Source organism: Cupressus sempervirens, chromosome 8 (assembly GCF_028749045.1).
Source record: "Cupressus sempervirens isolate cs-2001-9-10 chromosome 8, ASM2874904v1, whole genome shotgun sequence".
NCBI lineage: Eukaryota > Viridiplantae > Streptophyta > Pinopsida > Cupressales > Cupressaceae > Cupressus > Cupressus sempervirens.
The window spans coordinates 187,984,230-188,003,544 of NC_143125.1; the positions used below are offsets into that span (position 1 = coordinate 187,984,230).

Below are 19,315 nucleotides of genomic sequence, written 5' to 3' on the forward strand. Positions count from 1 at the left end.
TATCCTACGCCATTTAACAAAGCATCATGTATCTAAGAAGATGCAATTTGAAACCATAATTAGTATGAGAAAGAGAAGGCCTGAGGGTCATGAATGAATTTGAGAAAATAAAATAAACACAATACATTAATAAATAAACTTTAGAAAAATTGAAGAGAGAAAGTACAAATGACTAATTAGTCGATCACTTATTTAGTCACTTTTGTTTAAATGAATAATTATTTGTGGTAGTGTATTTATTCACTTCTATCTAGTTGAACTTTTGATTTTACCTAGTGATCAAATTAGTCACTTATTTAGTCACATATGCATATAAAATATGAAGAAATAGTGGAATGTGATCAGTTTTAGTCACATGACTAAACATGTTAGTTTTGTGACTAAAATTTTTAATCACATAGTCACATATTTGCCAAAATATACTAGTGGTAGCTCTTTAAATAGGAAATTCTTGCTTTACCATTTTTCATCTCCATCGTAGATCTTAGGGTTTATGATCAGGTTCAACTCGATTCATTGTATTTGTGTTGGAAATGATTGAAAAGATCATGAATGAAGAATGATGGAACTGGTAAAGAATGTTTTCAATCATTATTTTTTCATTGATGTCAAACTTGCTACTTGTAGGAATGATAATTACTTAAGTGATCCAAATACTATCAATTGGTTGATTGACAAGGAGGAGGCAATCAATAAGATGTAACTAGAGCACATAGAGAAAGGTTGAAGTTATGATGTTGTAATGAAGTATAAGGATCAGCTAAGCCATTGATGAAATAGTGTATTGGTGACATACTCTAAGAGGATGGACACACTAAGACACATCAAAGATGCAAGGTTTAACTAAGTCATTTGTAAAGCCTAACTAAGTTCATTTCAGAGAGCCGAGCAAGCTAATTAGAGCCAAGAAAATTCTTAGTTGAAATCAAGCAAGTTCAACTTCAGTGTGTGCAAAGTAATCCTTCAGATGCCGAGTAACATAGTAATTATTCAAGTGTCGAGTAATTGTTCAAGTGCCAAGTAACTCAAGAAAAGACTTCAGGTGTCGAGCATCAGAAAAAGGTAATGGATGCTGAAAAATTTTCTTTAGCTGCTTGGCATCAATGAACTAATGATGCCAAGTTGCTGCATTATTTGTTAAGTCAAAAGATTCGCCAGATCAATAATGATAAGTTTTTTACATTGAATTTTGTGAATTGGTTGGATGATAAGGATGATGAGTAGATGTCATAGAATTTTATGTAAACCATGCAAACCAATTCAAGGTGAATGCTGATGGATTTATCATGAAGTTTCTGGAAGAAACAATTTGGAAGGAATATAATATTTTTTTCTCAAGATCAAATCAAATTGATGAGCAAGAAAATTTGAGTGGCAAATGAAGAATAGAACTTCTTTAGAAGGAGTTACAGGTCAGAGATCAAGTGTGCGTGTGAGAGGGAGTTGGTCATAAGAGTGGTTGTGTGAAGAAGCCAAGAGAAGGCTAGTATGAATTGTCAAGAAGAGTACACAGTGAGGAGTAAGCACAGAGCATCAAGACTCTGAGTTGATCAAGTGACCATAGAGTACATTGGCATAATGAGTGGAAGAACTCAAGGAGACATGTCTTGAAGGGTGAACAAGCTATCATCACTGTAAGGGAGAAAAGCCAAGCAAAGAAAAGAACTTAAGAGTGATCTAAAATCTACAAGGTTAAAGTTGCAATCTTTATCAGATCAAAAACTTTCTAATTCTCTTTACCATTGTATTAGACATTGAAATCCTAAATTGCTAGGTTAGCTTAACATCTAGGTGGATAAGCCTCAGGAAAAGGATAGAAGATCCCCAGGAGAAGGATAAGAGATCCTCAGGAGAAGGATAAGAGATCATCAAGAGAAGGATAGGAGATCCTTAGAGAGGGATAAAAGATTCTTTTGAGAAGGTGACTATAAATTCCATGGACTTGGGTGAGCCCAACAGCTCTATATAAATCCCTTAATAGGGTGGCATTCTAAGTTGAATGTTCTTAAGTCCTCTAATAGGGCACACTCCTAACAGAGTGTAGAAATCTTTTAATAGGGTCACATTTAACAGTGTGTAAAGCCTTTAACAGGGAAAACCATCGAAGTGGTTGAAATTAATTACGCAATTTTTTTTTGGTGTCATCCCCACCCCAGTTTTACCTTCTTATTCCTGGAGGGTTTTTGGGTCACCAAAATCCTTTGTGTTATATGGTGTGATGTATGTTTACTTTTCATGATTGTTTAATGTTTAATTGCATGCATGATAAGAAAGTAAAAAGGATAGTAATTCTGGTTCACTCTCATTTTATTAGAAAATTTGGATTGGACATTATTGGACCTTGAATAACTGATTCACTCCCCCTCGTAGTTATTCTAAATAATTCTAACAATTTGTCCATCTTCTTGATCATCCTCTAGAATCCATTTGTTAGGTCTTTACCTAATCTTCTCCTTGAATTTATTGATCCAAATCCTCAATCTTATCTTCAAAGTGGTTTATATCTCCCAAGGAATGAACTTTTTTGGCTTGACTCATGATTTCCTTCATTTTTTTTCTCTTATTGTCACTTAACAATCTCTAAATTTTGAAACTCGGCCATCACTAAATTACTCGACCATTATAAAAAATTTTGGCTTGACATCAACTAACCTTCTTGGTCGATGTTAATGTTTGCTCAACACTATATTTTCTCGACACTAACTATAGCTTGGCTGACACTAGCATTACTTGACATTCCTTAGCCTTTTACTCTTTTTCTTGGCTTACCTTAGCTTTCTTGACATAAACAATTATCTTTCTTTATCCAAGTCTATCTAATCAAATGTCCATTGTAACTCTCTTTTCATAACTTCAACCCTTCCTCTAGGTTCTATTGTTATGATCAACTTCTCAAATCCTCTTCACCAATCAAATAGATATGACATTTAGATTTGGGAGCAATATGTCTCATCAATAGATTTGACATCAATGATTTAAAACAACAATTGTTCCAATTCTAAGTTTCCAACAATATCTCTTTGGCATTGATGGGAAAATCTCAATACTAGTAATAGTTGAGTTACCATACAATACAAAGATTTCACTCTAATTCTCTTTCCTGAATTTCTCCCTCTCAAATATTCTTTCACTATCTCCATTTTTGACAATAATTTGTGTTTCTCTTTGTATTATATCTCTCTTAAGTAATCTCTCCCTCCTCGACAACAATCCAACAAAAATTTAGTTGTTTAAGCTTCTAACTCTTCATACAATAGAATTATATAGATTTTGCATGTCTTGTTGATTCCTAACATATTTCTATGACTGATATGTTTATGTTGTATTGAATTATCTAGCTTAGGCATGTCTCAAAGTAGACCCATATTGCATCAGTGTGGGGAATATTATAATTAGTACATGGGATGCAATCTACCCTATGTTCTTAAGTAGATTTTGTTATGGGAATCACCCCTACTTTACAACTAAGATATTCATGAGCATCTTTGGGTAAGAGTTTTCTGAATATGTTAGTGATTTGTTCTTTGGTATTCACATATTCTAGATTCACTTCTTTGTATTGAACTAACTATTTCAAGTAGTGATACTTGAAAGTAATGTGCTTTGTCTTGGTATGCATCACTAGATTCTTTGAAATGTTGATAGCACTTGTCTTATCACAATCGATAACCATTGGATCTGTAATTTTTTCTTTCATACCTTTTAGTAATTTTATGATCCACATTATATTTGAATAGTTCACTACAACTGCAACATAGTTAGCTTCAACTATTGATTGGGAAATAAAATTTTCCTTCTTGCTTGTCCATGACACCAATCTCTTTCCTAGAAAGAATGCACCTCCACTATTTTTTTTTTGTCATCAATATTTCCTACCCAATCAAAGTCAATGAAAACCTTAAGTTCAAATATATCACTTCTCTTGTAATAGAATTCATAGTCTTATGTACCTTTCAAACATCTTATTATCCTTTTTACACACATCATGAGATTCTCTTTAGGATTTTCTAAAAATATCATAACTATCCCAACTACCAAAGTAATATCTGGTCTGTTGTGAGGGAGATATTTCAATTTTCCAATCAGTTATTTGTATAAGGTCTAGTTCATATCAATAAAATCATCATTCATAGATATCTTATGTCTTGTAGACACAGGTGTACTCACTAGCTTTGAATCTTCAATGCAAAAAGTCTTTACTATCTCCTTGATGTATTTGGATAGTGTAATGAAAATACCAAACTTCATTTGGCATAATTTTAATCCAACAAAGATTTTGATTTCATCAAACATAGTCATTTCAAATTACTTCTATCTTATCACAAAATGATTTGGATAATGCTTCTCTTCTTCCAAACATAATATCATCAACAAATATCTTAGATAACAATACATCATTGTTCTTACCATTCTTCAAATATAGGTTACTATTATCATTTTTCCTTTCTAAACCAATTTTCATCAAATAGTCATGTAATCTTTCATTGCATGCTCTTGTGGCTTGCTTCAATCCATAAAGGACTTTGTTCAATTTACATACCATGTTCTTCTTGTATGTTTCTACAAATCCTTTAGCTTGTTCAATGTACACTTCTTCCTCAAGTATACCATTAAAAAATGCATATTTGGCATCCATTTGGTATACCTTGAAATTCTTCTAGGTTAAATATGCAACCAGAGTCCTAGGTCCTTCAAGTGTTGCAATAGGAGAAAAATTTCTCTCTAATCAACTCGTTCTTCTTGTGCATATTCTTTGAATAATAGTCTTGCCCTATTTCTTTTTACTTCACCAATCTCATTGAGTTTTTTCCTAAAACCCACTTTGTTCCAATAACATTTTTGTCTTTAGTTCTTAGCATTAAAGTCCAAGTATTGTTCTTCTCAATCTGGTTAATTTATTTGTTCATTTCATGGATCCCATCTTTACTATCTAAAGAATATTGTACTATCTTTGGATCAAAATCACAAAGTAATCATGCATTAGATTTGAGTCTTTTTCTTGTCATAAAAATCTACTTAGCATCTACAATGATTGGATCAGGTTTGTGATGTTTTCTCACATATTTTGCTAGCACAAATAGTTTCCTTCTTGGTTCTTCTTTAAGTTCATCTAGAAAAATAATATTAGGCTCATTTCCTCTATCTTGTTCTAATTCTAGTTCATGTTATGCATGCTTGATATTTATCTAATGGTCGACATTGCCTATTTGTGATTTGCAATCTTCTATATGTTGCTTGGCACCCATTCTCTACTACTTGGAAATTTTTATTTATGCTCCATCATTTCCTATCTATTGGGAACTTGAAGCTTGATTTGTTTGGTCATTTTGATTGTTGGAAGCATCATCAACCACATAGATGAATGTACTATAGTCACTAGGTTCTTCATTACATGAAGTGCCACTTCTTTCTACAAACTCATCATCTTTAAAATTTTCACTTTCCATAACTTTTTAAGTGTTATAATTTAAACACTTATAAGCTTTGGTTTTGGTTGAATAACCTAGGAATATGCCTTCATTAGTTTTTGCATCAAATTTTCCATTCCTATTATATTTTAGTATATAGAATCTATTACCAAATATTTTGAAATATATCACATTAGGAACATAGCCATACCACATTTTAAAAGGTATAACATTTGTATCTTTCTTTACTTATACTCTATTTAGGATATAGATAGTAGTACTAACCACTTCTCTTGACTATTTCTTTGATACACTTTTCTCCATCATTAATGTTCTTGCGTAGTCCATTATTGATCTGTTTCCCCTTTTAGCTATTCCATTCTGAGGTGGGGTCCTTGTTCCACAATAACTTTGAACATCAATGGGTCCACATAGGTCACTATGAACCAATTCCAAACTATCACTAGTGGTGTATGTTTTTCTCTTAAAAATAGACTTGGTCATCTTTCCCAATTGACATTGTTTACACATAGAATTGTTAGGATTCTTTAGTTTAAGTAACCCTTTTACTTTCTTCATCTTACTAATATTCACCAAATTTTCAAAATTTACATGACATAATCTTTTGTTCCATAACCAAATATCTCCTTATTGTGCAAAAAAACATCTCTCATTTGATAGATCTATATAGAATAAGTTACCTCTTCTCTATTCACTAGTTCCAATTAGCTTACCATCACCACCATGTATCTTGGCCTTCTTATTTTAAAATTCAACTTTGTAACCTGATTTCTTCAACTGTGAAATACTCTACAAATTATAGTTAAGTCCTTCAACCTATTTAATATTGTCACATGTTATCTTGTTAGTAAGTTGAATAGTACCTTTGCCTATTATAACACATGGGATATCATTACCAAATTTAACACATTCACCATTGTATGGAACAATATCTTCAAATTTATCTTTATCACCACTCATATGATTGGAACATCCACTATCAATTATCCATTTATATCTTTTGTTCACATAATATATTAATGTAGTTTTCTCATCTTCATCATAATCTTCTTTCATATTAAAATAAACAACTTCATCGTCATTACTCTCAAATTCATTGTTCATTTTTTCTTCAGCAATATCATAGGATTTGTTACCTTTATCATCCTTTCTTCTCATATAGTATTTGTAATCTATTCTTCCTTTATACTTTCTTTCCTTCCTTTCATCCTTATCTTCCCTGTCATGACATCTAGCAACAATATGACCACCTTTGTTGCATGAAAAACAAATGATAGGTAATTTTCCTTTGTATTACCTCTTCCTCTTCCAAACCTTTTTGCAATGAGGGCTTCAACTACATCAATCTCATCATGAGAACTATCATTGTCACTCTTTACATGTGTACCTTTCTTTTTGCTAAGAACTAGTTGTCACTTGAAAGAAGATTCAATAGTACCAAGTGTGTAGTTATCAAAGTTGGACATCTCAAAAGTAGTAAGTCTACAAATTACACTGACTAAGGTCAAATTCTTACCTAGTGTGCATCTTTGTTCTTGGATTACAAAGATTGTAATGGCATGGATAGGGAGTAGAGTCCTTAATACCTTAGTTATTATTATTTCATCTTTGATTTCTCCATTTTCACCTCAAATGGAATTAACAATATCTTTGACTTTTGTGCAGTATTACACTATATTCTCACCTTCCATCATTCTTATGTCATCAAATTTACCTCTCAGTATTTTTAATTTGGCTCTTAGGAAATTGTCTGTTAGTTTGTGGTGACTGATCAGGAAAGTACTATACATACTACATATGGCTGACATGTTGTAACCCTAAAGAGGCATAAAATTACTTGTATAAAAGGGCTCAGGGTTAGGTATTTTCAAAAATTTGTGATGCAAAGTTGGTTCTTGCAGTAGTATTGAGTTGTAAGGTATTATGAAATGTAATTAGGTTATAATCACTAGATTTTAATAATATTAGACTTGTTGTTTGATGGATGTAGCCCAGGGATTGGGTGAACCATGTTAAATCTTAGTGCCTTGTGTTCTTTTTTGTGTGGTCTATTATTTTTTGTTATTGGTTATATTTGCATGTAATTGTTATTTTCTATCTGTGGTTTAATTCTAACATTGTCATCACCTCCATATATGATCTCCAATGTTTCCCACATCTTCATTCCACTATTGTCAAACTCAACATACCTTAGCCTGAGGCAATCTCCAACATTTCTTGGTTGTGTTCTATCTTTAGTTTTAGTTGTTCAGTAGTCAGAGGGGTAGTTGTTACCTTTACATATTCATTATCCAAAAAATTTACAGCAACATTACTGATACTAGATATGTGCAACCTCATCAAGGTCTTCCATGTAAGAAAGTTTTTCTTGTTCAGCTTGGGTATATCTCTCTTATGAGTCATGATCTTTAGCTTTGAGTACCTTCAAAATTTTCTCCATAAGAACTAAGCTTTGATACCAATTGTTGGAAATGTTTAGAATAACTAAGAGAGAGGAGTTGAATCAGTTACTCAAGGTCAATATGTATCACTTGAACAATTAAATAATAAAAACTCATTGTTTTTCTTATCTTGCTATTGCATAGTCTCTACTATAAAACTTTCTTAAGTAGAACTTGCATTTCATAATTAAAACATTATAAAATTTAAAATTATATGAGGCATTCCACACAATTTTAACAATAGGATTTTATGTGGTAATCCAATTTGGGAAAAACCACTAGCAACATGTCAGTCCATATCACTCTTTCTCAGTGATCCTTGTTAGAAGTCAAACTTGTTAAAGGTTACAAAACACACTATTAAATGTGACCTTGTTAAAGGATTTAATCACCCTATTAGATGTGGTCTTGTCAAAGGAATTTGATCATTCCATTAGAATGTAACTTTGTTAAAGGATTTACAGAGACCATCAAGTCTTCCAATGACTATTAGGTCAAAAGGTGTTAAAAGGATTTCAATACAAATTGTTTACAATGATAAGAAAGAAAAAAATATGTTTTGATCTATGATTACAACTCACTTTTCTAGGTTCAGATCTTTGTGTGATCCTTATGTTGTCTTACTGGTAAGCTATCCATTGACATCTATGATTTTGATTCACTTGGAAACCCTTCAAGAAAAGTTCACTCCTCTAAAAAACACTTAAGCCTTGTGCTCGAATCTATGAAAAGAATGTAAGAAAAATGGTTGAGACCAACTTGTTGACAAAATTTGATGGAAGGAACATGAAGGTAGACATGATTTAGGATGGAAGAGTGAAGGTACAAGTTTAACCATGCTTCAAGGGTCAATTCAATACTAAACAAATTTTTACATCCAGCATATGTAATAGCAGTTCACTGAAGAAAAGTAAATTTTTGTGAGATTATTAGATTGTAATTGTTAGATAATATTGCTAAATTGAAGAAGACCAAGAATGCAATCTTCAAATTTGAGTCCTTATTGACTCATTTCTTCTTTTATGCAACAAGGAAGTTCCTAGGCATGACAAATTGGGATAGCAATGAGTGCATAGTGAAATTGGTGACTCAATGCTATAGATCTAGGTTGGAGAATGTCAAAGACAGTGGCACTAATAGAATGATGAAGAGTTTCTAGATGGAGATGAAACAAAGGTACATAATACCTTCCTACATGGTAGAGAAATACAAGGATGATATATGCTTCATGTGGAAATAGATAACACATGCATGGAAGCTGTGGAACCAAGGGTTTAGTTCATAAAGCCTATGGGATATGACATGAGCGATAAACTAATTGAAGGTTGTGCACAAATCATACTACAATCTAAGAAGGACACATAATGATCTAGATGGGGAACTTACAAAGATAAGATCAAAGAAGTTCACTCTAAACTTCACATCAAGGAAATAAAGAAGAATGTGGAGAAGAAGATTGATTCCATCCTTAAGGAATCAAAAATGACTCGAGAAGAAATCAATGAATTTAAAGGTGTAGTGTTGGAGAAGAAGGCAAGTGGAAAATTAGAAGTAATAGAAACAACTCCTATTGTTGTTACAACACCTTCTGAAGGAGTAACAATTACAAAACAGAGTGCATAAGTACCATATGTCACAATTGTGCAAGTGCAACTAGTGAGGAGAAGAAGTGAGCAGCCAAGAAGGTAGTCAGAGATGGAAACACCTATTGTACAGAGAAAATAAAAAAGATTGGTATAGGTTAAGCCAAAACCTACACCATCCATAAAGAAAAGGGACAAGAAAACCACTAGTGGACCAAGAAAGAGAAGGAAGACACTACAAGACAATGAATATGAGTATTATGAGAATGAAGTTGAAGATAGACCTATGGAACAAGTCACACAAGAAAGAAGGACACTAGTGTATACACCCTAAAATGGTCGCCTAGACTATGGGCCCCCATTATTCAATTTATCAATTTATCAAATTTTTTCAATCAATGGTTTGCAATATTTTATTAAATCAATTCAAATCAATTTCCTTGATCAAATTCGATTGTTTCATTTCTAAGGTTAGTCATTTTATCCTAAGTCTTATTTAATTAAAAGAAAATCTCCTCTTTTAATTAAATAAAATAAGTTCCTATTTAATTAAAAGGAAACCTCTCTTTTAATTAAATAATTCATCCACATTTAATTAATTAAAAGAAAAACCCCTCTTTTAATTTAATTAAATATCTCCTATTTAATTAAAAGAACTTGCTCCCTTTTAATTAAATAAAAATCCCACTTAAATATCTCTTGTTGATGAAAGAGAAATAAAATAAATTCTACACTTAAATGCACATATTTCTAAGTGGGACTTATCTTTTTACTTTCCTCTCAACCACTCCTCTTTTCTCATTGGTGGAATTTCGTCTCACATGGATCAAACTCTATTATCCCATATTGATTGTGAGAAGCCTCTCACCTCCATAATTTCCTTTATAAGGGAGAGCCCTCTCCTCATTTTAGACACGGATGATGTTATTGTTATGCTGTAGGTTTGGAGAGCAATTTTTGAAGAAGGAGTTTTTGAATGCTAAAGCTTTTTGTGGAGAACTCCTATCTTCTTGTCTCATTCTCTCTTGCACCCATGGCTTTCATCATGGGCTTTTATCATTGCATTTGCATGTTAGGTTAGAGTCATATTTGCTTTCATAAGATTAGATCTTGCTTTCATAGATTAGATTTTGCATTGTTCTTGCATTGTTATCATATAGATTAGTTTTCATCTCCATTTTTATGCATTTTGGATCTTTGAATCTCTCATTTCATGGTGTACTTGCATGGGCATGAACTAGGTCAAACTGAGGGCCTCCATTGCAAAACCCTTGCACGCCATGACTAGAGAGCTATGAGTCACCATTTGAGACCTCATTCTTGAGTAATCTTGAATATAATGATTCATAGAAGTGTGCTCACATTTTAGGCATACATTTTTGGTGCCCACTGTGGGGCAACCCACCTTTTCTTGCTAGTTTTTGTGCAGATCTGTTTGTAGACTCAAAGAAACCCTAGATTTGAAAGATTTTCTCATGTCTTTCAAATAGATACGTATTTTAATCTGAAATTTTTTCTACAGGGCAACGATATATCCAAAAAGCTTTGGTCGAATTTTCAGACTTTTCTGAAACATTTTCAAGCTTTTATGATATTTTCTTCATTTTTCATAAATAATCATTTCAAGCGTAAATCAGCACATTTTTTGAAAAAATTTACAGTTTCAGAAAGCTCTTGGAATTTTAAATAGAGTTGGTTCTTTGTGTTTCAATTTTAGAGGCATATTATGGGTCAATAATTTGATTTGCAAAAACTGGTCTATTTTAACAAAACAACTCCCTAGGGCACAAATTAAAAGATCTTTTCAAAAATTTTGCATTTTTGGAAAGCTCTCTAATTTTTTATAGGGGTTACTTTTCTATATTTTGAGTTTTGGATCTGAATTCATATCATGTAGATCCTATCTTTATGACTAAGTCAAAAATCAATTGAAAAAAAAAAAGGCATTTAATGAATAGTTTGCATTTCATTTTTTTACAATGAATCAATGCATGATGTGGGCTTTAATTTGGGTTACTTACTGATTATTATCACTCTTGAAAATCAAATTTTAAGATCTAACCTTGGTTTTGGATGAGTTGACATATATTGCATTCATGAGTTTGTTGCTTTGTTCGTTGCGAGCGAGTGATCAAGTGTAAATGAAAGGTACAACAACAAAAAAATGCATTGCGAGGATTACCAGGTAATTTTCTTTGAATGATAACACTTCATTTGGACCTAAAATGAACATCTCTCATGTCAAGCTTGTGTGTGTTTCCTTCCATGTTTTTATTTTACAACACATGCATAATTTGATACTAGGTTATGATCTCCATTAGTTTTCATTTAGCAAGCTTAGTTACTTGTGATAGATCTAATTAGCTATCTTGGGTTATTGGACTCGCTAATCCACTAGCCCCTCGTTCCACCTTGTGGTTGCAAGCTCAGCACCATGTTAAAAAGGGAGGGGTCTACAGGACAGAAGCGTTAAATGGTCCACTAGGCAACCCTTTTGTGCTTTCTAGAACTCACTAGTTTCTGAGTTGTGGACTCATTTTGGCTTGTGTGAGGGGTTAAATGTTCAACATCTTTGGACTCACCTTGCATTAGTTAAAGCGTTAAGTGTACCACCTTGTGCTCTTTGATTGCTTTTGGATAGATTTGCTTTCGGGAATTAACATCTGTATACACATAGTAATTAGGCCTCATGAAAACTATTCGTGGATCTTGAGAGAGTGGGTTCCTAGTGAAACTCCTCTCTAAGACAGATTCCTTGTAGGTGGGAAGGATACTTTGAGCATCAGATAGATAGATGAATCTTCAACTTGTTGATTAAGGCATCCTTTCTCTGGAGAGGTTGATAGATCACTGGTAGTTGATATCATAGATCTTTAAGAGATACTCTTAGTTTAGCGTGTCAGATTAATTTGTCAAAGTGAAAAGGTGTCAAAACCTTGGATCTAGAAGCTAAGTCCCCTTGTGGTACACTATTGTGAGTTGGTCACCTTTAGAGAGGGTTAACCGTAGCAGACAATCCCTCTACAAGGAAAACTGCGTTGATGGAACCTCAAGTGGTAATAGCCATTTTTGCCATGGTAGTGACAACCGCTATATAAATGTCCTTGTGGAAGAAATCTCCATGGGTGTGGTTCATTGTGGCTTGTCAGATCTCCCCAGTAGCTCTTGAAGATTAAGTTCTCAAAATGTGTCAAAACTTCGGTGTGTTGGGATTGGAGGTCACTCCTGTGAGTCATAAAAGTTGCAGAGTCAAACCATTACTAATAACCTTAGAGAGGCCAAACTTTTTCATTTTCTAGGAATGTGTGCAATGATTGCAAAACTCTTTGAAAACATACACAATTAGCTCTCTTAGGGATTAGCACAAACTAAGTCACTTGATTGTTCATGCGCAAGGTTGCTTTTGCCCTTACTCATTGTTTTCAAACATGCTTGATATCACCTGCTTGTTGTTCTACGTGCTTGTTTATCTGCTTGCTTACTAAAAATGATTAAAATCTACTTTCTATCTATAAACAGTTCTGAAATAGCGGCACTTTGCTTAGCTGAAGACTTGTGTCTTGAACTTTTACTATTCTTGTCTCTTAAGTTACCTTTGGTCTTCATTTCTTAATGTTTTTTATACCTTGTGTCACGTTGGTCATAATCTCTGGCTGTTCTAGCCTTTAAATCAGACCATTTGTGCCTAGGTGGACAACATTCTTGTTATTATCTCATCCTTTTTGAGACTCAGTCTTAGTGTGGTCCTTGTCCAAGTTCTAGCTTTTTGTCCTTGTCTATGACTATTGCAACCAGAAGTGGCAACGTGTTTTATCCTCATAACCTTAGACGTGGTCGGGCCAGGGGTCGTAATCATGGCAAAGGTCACTTACCTTTTGCTACACAATCTGTACCTAGTTCGGCTAGTGAGGCATCTTCACGATCCCCCTCACCTGCCAGGTCACCTCGAGCTCAGCAAACATTTTCCATAAACCTGCAACAAACTAGGAATCCTTTGTACCAAGAGGATACTAAGACAAATAGAGGTCCTACATTACCAAACATGATGTTGGATTCCTTTTTTAGAGAGCCTTTTGAAACACAACACACTGAAACAGAACACATTCCTATAATGACTAATCATGAACTTGAACATGGTAGTCATAGTAGACATCAAGAAACACCAACGCATGACAAAGAGAAAGAGAAAGATCCTAACACCGATGAGGAACAGGAAGAGGTGGAAATACTCCCTGAACACATAGAAAAATGTCGAAAAGACAAAAACTTCCAAAAGGTCATGGAAATCCTACTCAATGAAGAGAAAGAAAAATACTTTCTCAAACTTGCCCAAGAGGGAGCTAAACTGCCCTCTCATTTCAATGTGGAAACCATTATCATGCCTGAGGAAGAAATCAAGACTTCTAAGCTCCAAAAACAACTAAAAATTATGCAAGACCAATTGGCTCAGATGATGCATGAGAAAGAGAAACCTATAAAGACATATATATTGGATGCTCCTTGTCCATTTCCATTTGACAAAAGCGTAAACATGCCACCTTTCCCACAAGGCATAGAGTTACCCAAATATGACAAGTACTTTGGTACTACTGATCCCCAAGATCACTTGCGAGATTTTGGTGCTTTGTCCATGGAGTTTATGCATGATCACACATACCTCATGCGTTTATTCCCTAGGAGTCTAGGTGGTCAGGCTTTGGAGTGGTTCTCACATTTACCTCCCAGTGTCAAGACGTTTGATGAAATTGTCAATCTCTTTGTTCAGCAATATTCTCATAACATTCAACACCCTGTCAACATTCGAGATCTATGCAACCTTAAACAGAAGGTTGGTGAGATTTTTCTCACATTCCTCCAATGGTGAAGACAACTATACACTAAGTATTCTCATAAAATTCCAAAAATAGAGAAGCTTGACATTTTTACTGATAACCTCTTACCTAATTTCAAATACAGAGTCCAACTTCAAGGTCCACATACCTTTGAAGACATGATTACACAGGCTATCCGTATTGAGGAATTTATGGTCAAGAAAGGTGAACTCACTCTTCAGAGAGACACAAAACAAGGTTTCACTTCCAACAGGGATAAAACCAAACACATCAACAAGAACCGAGAAATTGTACATGATGGAGTTGTTGACAATGTCATGCCCAAACCTGTTAAGGCTACATTTAATCTTACATATGGTCTTAAAGCAGCCAAAAATGTTGAGAAACCTCCCCCTGACAATAAGACGTCTAGGAACAAACTGAGAAGCTTGTGGACAACATGCCCCAAGCGAGAGTATATGCCTTTGGGGGAACCTTTGGATGTGGTTTACAAAACATTGCTACAACATAAGCTTATTTCACCAATGGACAACCCTCATCCCTATGATCCACATCCACATCCACCATGGTGGAATGAGACCTATTTCTGTGAATATCACCAAAACAAGGGACACAAAACTGTCAACTGTATAAACTTGCGCCATAAAGTCCAAGACATGATTGATGCTGGTGATCTTGTGGTAGATGGACATAATAAAAACTCAAACCATAAGGCATTCAAAGAAACTTTCCCATCTTATGAAAAGGGAGAGACTTCGAAGCCAGAACCCTACAACTATACCTATTCTAATGATGACAATGTCATTCATATGGTTGAACCTATGGATTCTGAATATTGTAATGTTATTACCATTAAGGGCAAGCAAGATAATGACAAACCCAAGACACCATTTGTCCTGAGGGGCCTTTCTTCCAATGCAATGGATAATGCGCCCTCACAACACTATGCTAACGATGTTACTCGCTCTCATGCTAAGTTGGTGTTTAAAGGCCCTGTGCCTCCTACTTCAAATCTTGAACAACACAAAGACAAAGCCCTTTCTAGTCCATCCGATAAAGGTGCAAAACCCACAATGAACTTGAAAAAAACTAGTTATAGTGCTCTCGATCAATTGAAATGTACCAATGCTCAGATTTCCATCTTTGAGCTGCTTAAAATCTCACCTGCTCATAGGCAGATTCTGGACAAATCCCTCACTGAGGCAAATGTTCCTCAAGATCTTGATCTTGAGCGATTTCAATCCATGGTAGGTCACCTGACCTCACCTTATCTTATGACCTTCTCCGAGGAGGATGAAAACTCGCTGAGTCACCCACACAATCAAAATCTACACATCGAGGTTATGATCCACCAGACATGTGTTCGTCGGGTACTCATTGATAATGGTGTTGGCCTAAATATTATCTCTGTTGCTCTTCTTAGACAATTGAATTATTCTGAAGACTCTATTTATCCTCGACGAAAGATCACTATCAAAGCGTATGATGAGGTGGAATGAAAGTCTCTAGGTCTTGTGGTTTTACCAATCCGTGTAAGTCCTATCGAAAGGGATGTCACCTGTCAGGTGCTTGACATTCCCTTGGCCTACAACATTCTGTTAGGATGGCCATGGATACATGAGATGTGTGCTATACCATCCATATACCATCAATGCATCAAGTTCCCATTTCACGGCTCTAAAGTTAATATTCCTGCCACCACTAGCTATACCTACAATATGCTCAAAGCTGCTGAAACTTTTGTCCCTACCAACCACGAGTCCACTGATTATCATGACGATAAGCTGAAAAAAATTGAGCAATCATTCAAACTGAAAGAAACTGGCATGGGAGAGTACCACATTGAACCAGTGCTATCATTGACATCTCTCCCAGAGTCTCCTCGACATTATGGGAGACCTTCAGAAGCAAAGAAGCCCTTCATGTTGACACCTCAGACCAAGTATAATGGTACTTTTGTCAAGGCTATAGTTCCCTTAGAGGATGAAAGTGAAAACAGAGCCATTGTCGCATGGCTTTACAAAGAAGAGGCTCCCATGGACCTAACAGAACAAGTTCAAGAAATTACTCCTTAGAAATATGGGCCTGGCCTTAGGCTTATGAAGCATTTTGGTTACAAGGGAACTGGCCCTATTGGGTGCAATAACAATGGCCTGATCGATCCTATCAAAGCAAGCGCTCGACACAACAGTGATACAATTGGTCTAGGGTTTAAGAAAGTCCCTTTCCATTTGGGATCAAATAAATTCATACCCGTACCTAAGAGTTCACCTAAAAATGAGTCACAATCTGAGTTAGGTACTCAAGAGGAAGAATCTAATGATGAGGATTCCTACCCTCATCCTATTCCTTATGATCTCACTAAATTCTTTGCTAAGCTAGATGACTTTATGCCATGTATTAGCACTGTGGATGATACTAGTAACTCTTCTGAGGACGATACTAAACAACTCAAATATCATTTAGAAAAGGGAGAATCTAATCAGTCATGTCATATTGAGTATTTGTGTAAGAATCCAAAAGATGAAGGCGAGTATGTCCCTATCACTATTGGGGAGTTCTATAATCTCTCGCCATGTAGCACCAATTCTCATGAATACGAATTTGACTCTCTTTCAGAAGCTACTACTGATAAAGACATTGACCAAGTGCATGTCTATGAAAATCAAATCAAAGTGGGTGAAACATCTAGGGTTAGGTTACGGGAGTCTAATCCAACTAATGTCCTAGAGTCGTCAATTACTAACATTCATACTTCGAGGCATTTGAACACACCTGTGGACGAAGTCGTCGTAGATCTCGAATTGCTGGTCCATGCGCTTAATGACTATACTATGAACGCAACTGAACCAGACACTACTCTCTCACACACACATCCTAAGCTTATAGACTGGAACCCCAATACATCTAATGAAGTCCCCACATTCTAGAATGAATATGCTCTTGCCTGCTACCTTAACGCTATTGAATCTATAACATCTTCCACCAATGAGAAAAGCATCAACATGACTAAGGCCAATATCAAATATCTTAGTCACACAATTAAAAAGAAAAAATGCAAGAGGTCTGATGGTGAAAACCACATTGTGGCAGTATCGGATCCCAAAAAAGTAAAAATTAAAGACGTATCCAAGGGTGAAAACCTCTTTGAGGTGCCTGCAGATGGGATATTTGATGTCCTTCCTAGTCACTTTCAAGAGAGATCATTAGTGTTAATAGAGCCGACACAGCCAATTAATCTGGGCACAACCGAACATCCTCATTTGATACATCTAGCACAGTCACTATCACCTAAAGAGAAGGAAGTATTCATTGCCTTTTTCAAGGAAAAGAAAATAAATTTTGCCTAGACATATTCTGACATGCCAAGATTAGATCCTAATCTTATCATGCATCATTTGTCCATAGCACCAAGCATTAAACCAGTTAAAACGAAGCTTCGAAAAATGCATTCTCATGTTGCATTGCTCGTCAAAGCAGAATTGGAAAAACTTCTAAAAGGTGGTTTTATTCGTGCAATTGATTATGTTGAATGGATATCCAATATTGTTCCTGTTTCCAAGCATGATAAATCTATCAGGGTTTGTATAGACTTTCGTGATCTTAACTTGGCATGTCCTAAAGATGACTTTCCACTCCCTAATATTGATATGGTCGTGGACATGATGGTTGACTATGAGATGTATTCACTTATGGATGGTTTTTTTGGATACAATCAGATAAAAATTTCCCCAGAAGACCAAGAGAAAATGGCTTTCACATGTGCATGGGGAACCTTTTGTTGGAATGTGATGCCATTTGGCTTCAAGAATGCTGGTGCCACATATCAGCGAGCTATTACCACAATTTTCCATGACATGATGTATAGAACCATGGAGGACTATGTTGATGATACCTTGGTCAAAAGTGCTAAACGCACTACTCATCTAAAAGATTTGGGACCCATCCTAGATCGTATGGAAAAATTCAGCCTTCGACTCAATCCTAAGAAATGCGCATTTGGTGTCACATCAGGAAAGTTGTTAGGATACATCATCTCTGCAAAAGGAATTGAAGTAGATTCGGAGAAAGTACAAGAAATAATGGACATGCCACCACCTCAGAACATCAGTCAGATGAGAGGACTATAGGGAAGGCTTCAATCTATTCATAGGTTTATTTCACAATTGGCAGATAGATCACAACCCTTCACAAAGATCTTACATAAGGGTGTGAAATTCAATTGGAGCCAGGATTGTGAGCAAAACTTTAAAAAAATCAAATAATATCTTGTCAATCCTCCAATCCTGATGCCTCCTATTCATGGGAAGCCTCTACTTTTATACATTTCAGCCACTCACACATCTCTAGGAATCCTGTTGCCTCAAGAAGACAATGACAACAAAGAAAGAGCTATTTATTACTTGAGCCGGACACTAGTCTCTTATGAGAAGAACTATAGCATTATTGAGAAAGCTTGCTTAGCAGTTGTGTTTGCTTCCCAGAAGTTGAGACACTGCATGCTTGCCCACACTACATGACTTGTGGCTAAAATAGATCCCCTAAAGTACTTGCTTAGTACGGCAGCTCTCACAGGAAGACTAGCTAAATGGGTCATGATACTCAATGAGTTTGACATCCAATATGTTGAATGCAAGGCTATAAAGGGGCAGGCAATTGCAGATCAGCTAGCTGATGCACCCATACAGAGTCTTCTACCCATGAACATTGATTTTCTAGATGAGTCGATTCTGACACTCACACACCATACGTGGGTTATGTTCTTTGATGGGTCTTTCACTCAACAAGGATCAAGTGTTGGCTTACTTTTTCTTACATCACAAAGATATTCATTGCCCAAAACATACAAGATTCTGTTTCCTTGTACAAATAACATTGCTAAATATGAGGCTTTAATCAATGGCATGAAAATTGTAGCTGAATGGAGAGTGGATCAGTTAGACATCTTTGGTGACTCTCGGCTTGTTATCAACCAAGTAAATGATGTGTATCAAACAAAGGATGAGAAACTAATTCCTTACAAGTGCATG

The 19,315-nt window shown here is 35.2% G+C and overlaps 1 pseudogene; it reads right to left on the reverse strand.

Annotated features, from left to right (window-relative positions):
* Positions 1 to 17,101, reverse strand: part of LOC149542166 (3-ketoacyl-CoA thiolase 2, peroxisomal-like) — a 50,648-nt pseudogene extending 33,547 nt beyond the window's left edge.
* Positions 17,102 to 19,315: the final 2,214 nt, after the last annotated feature.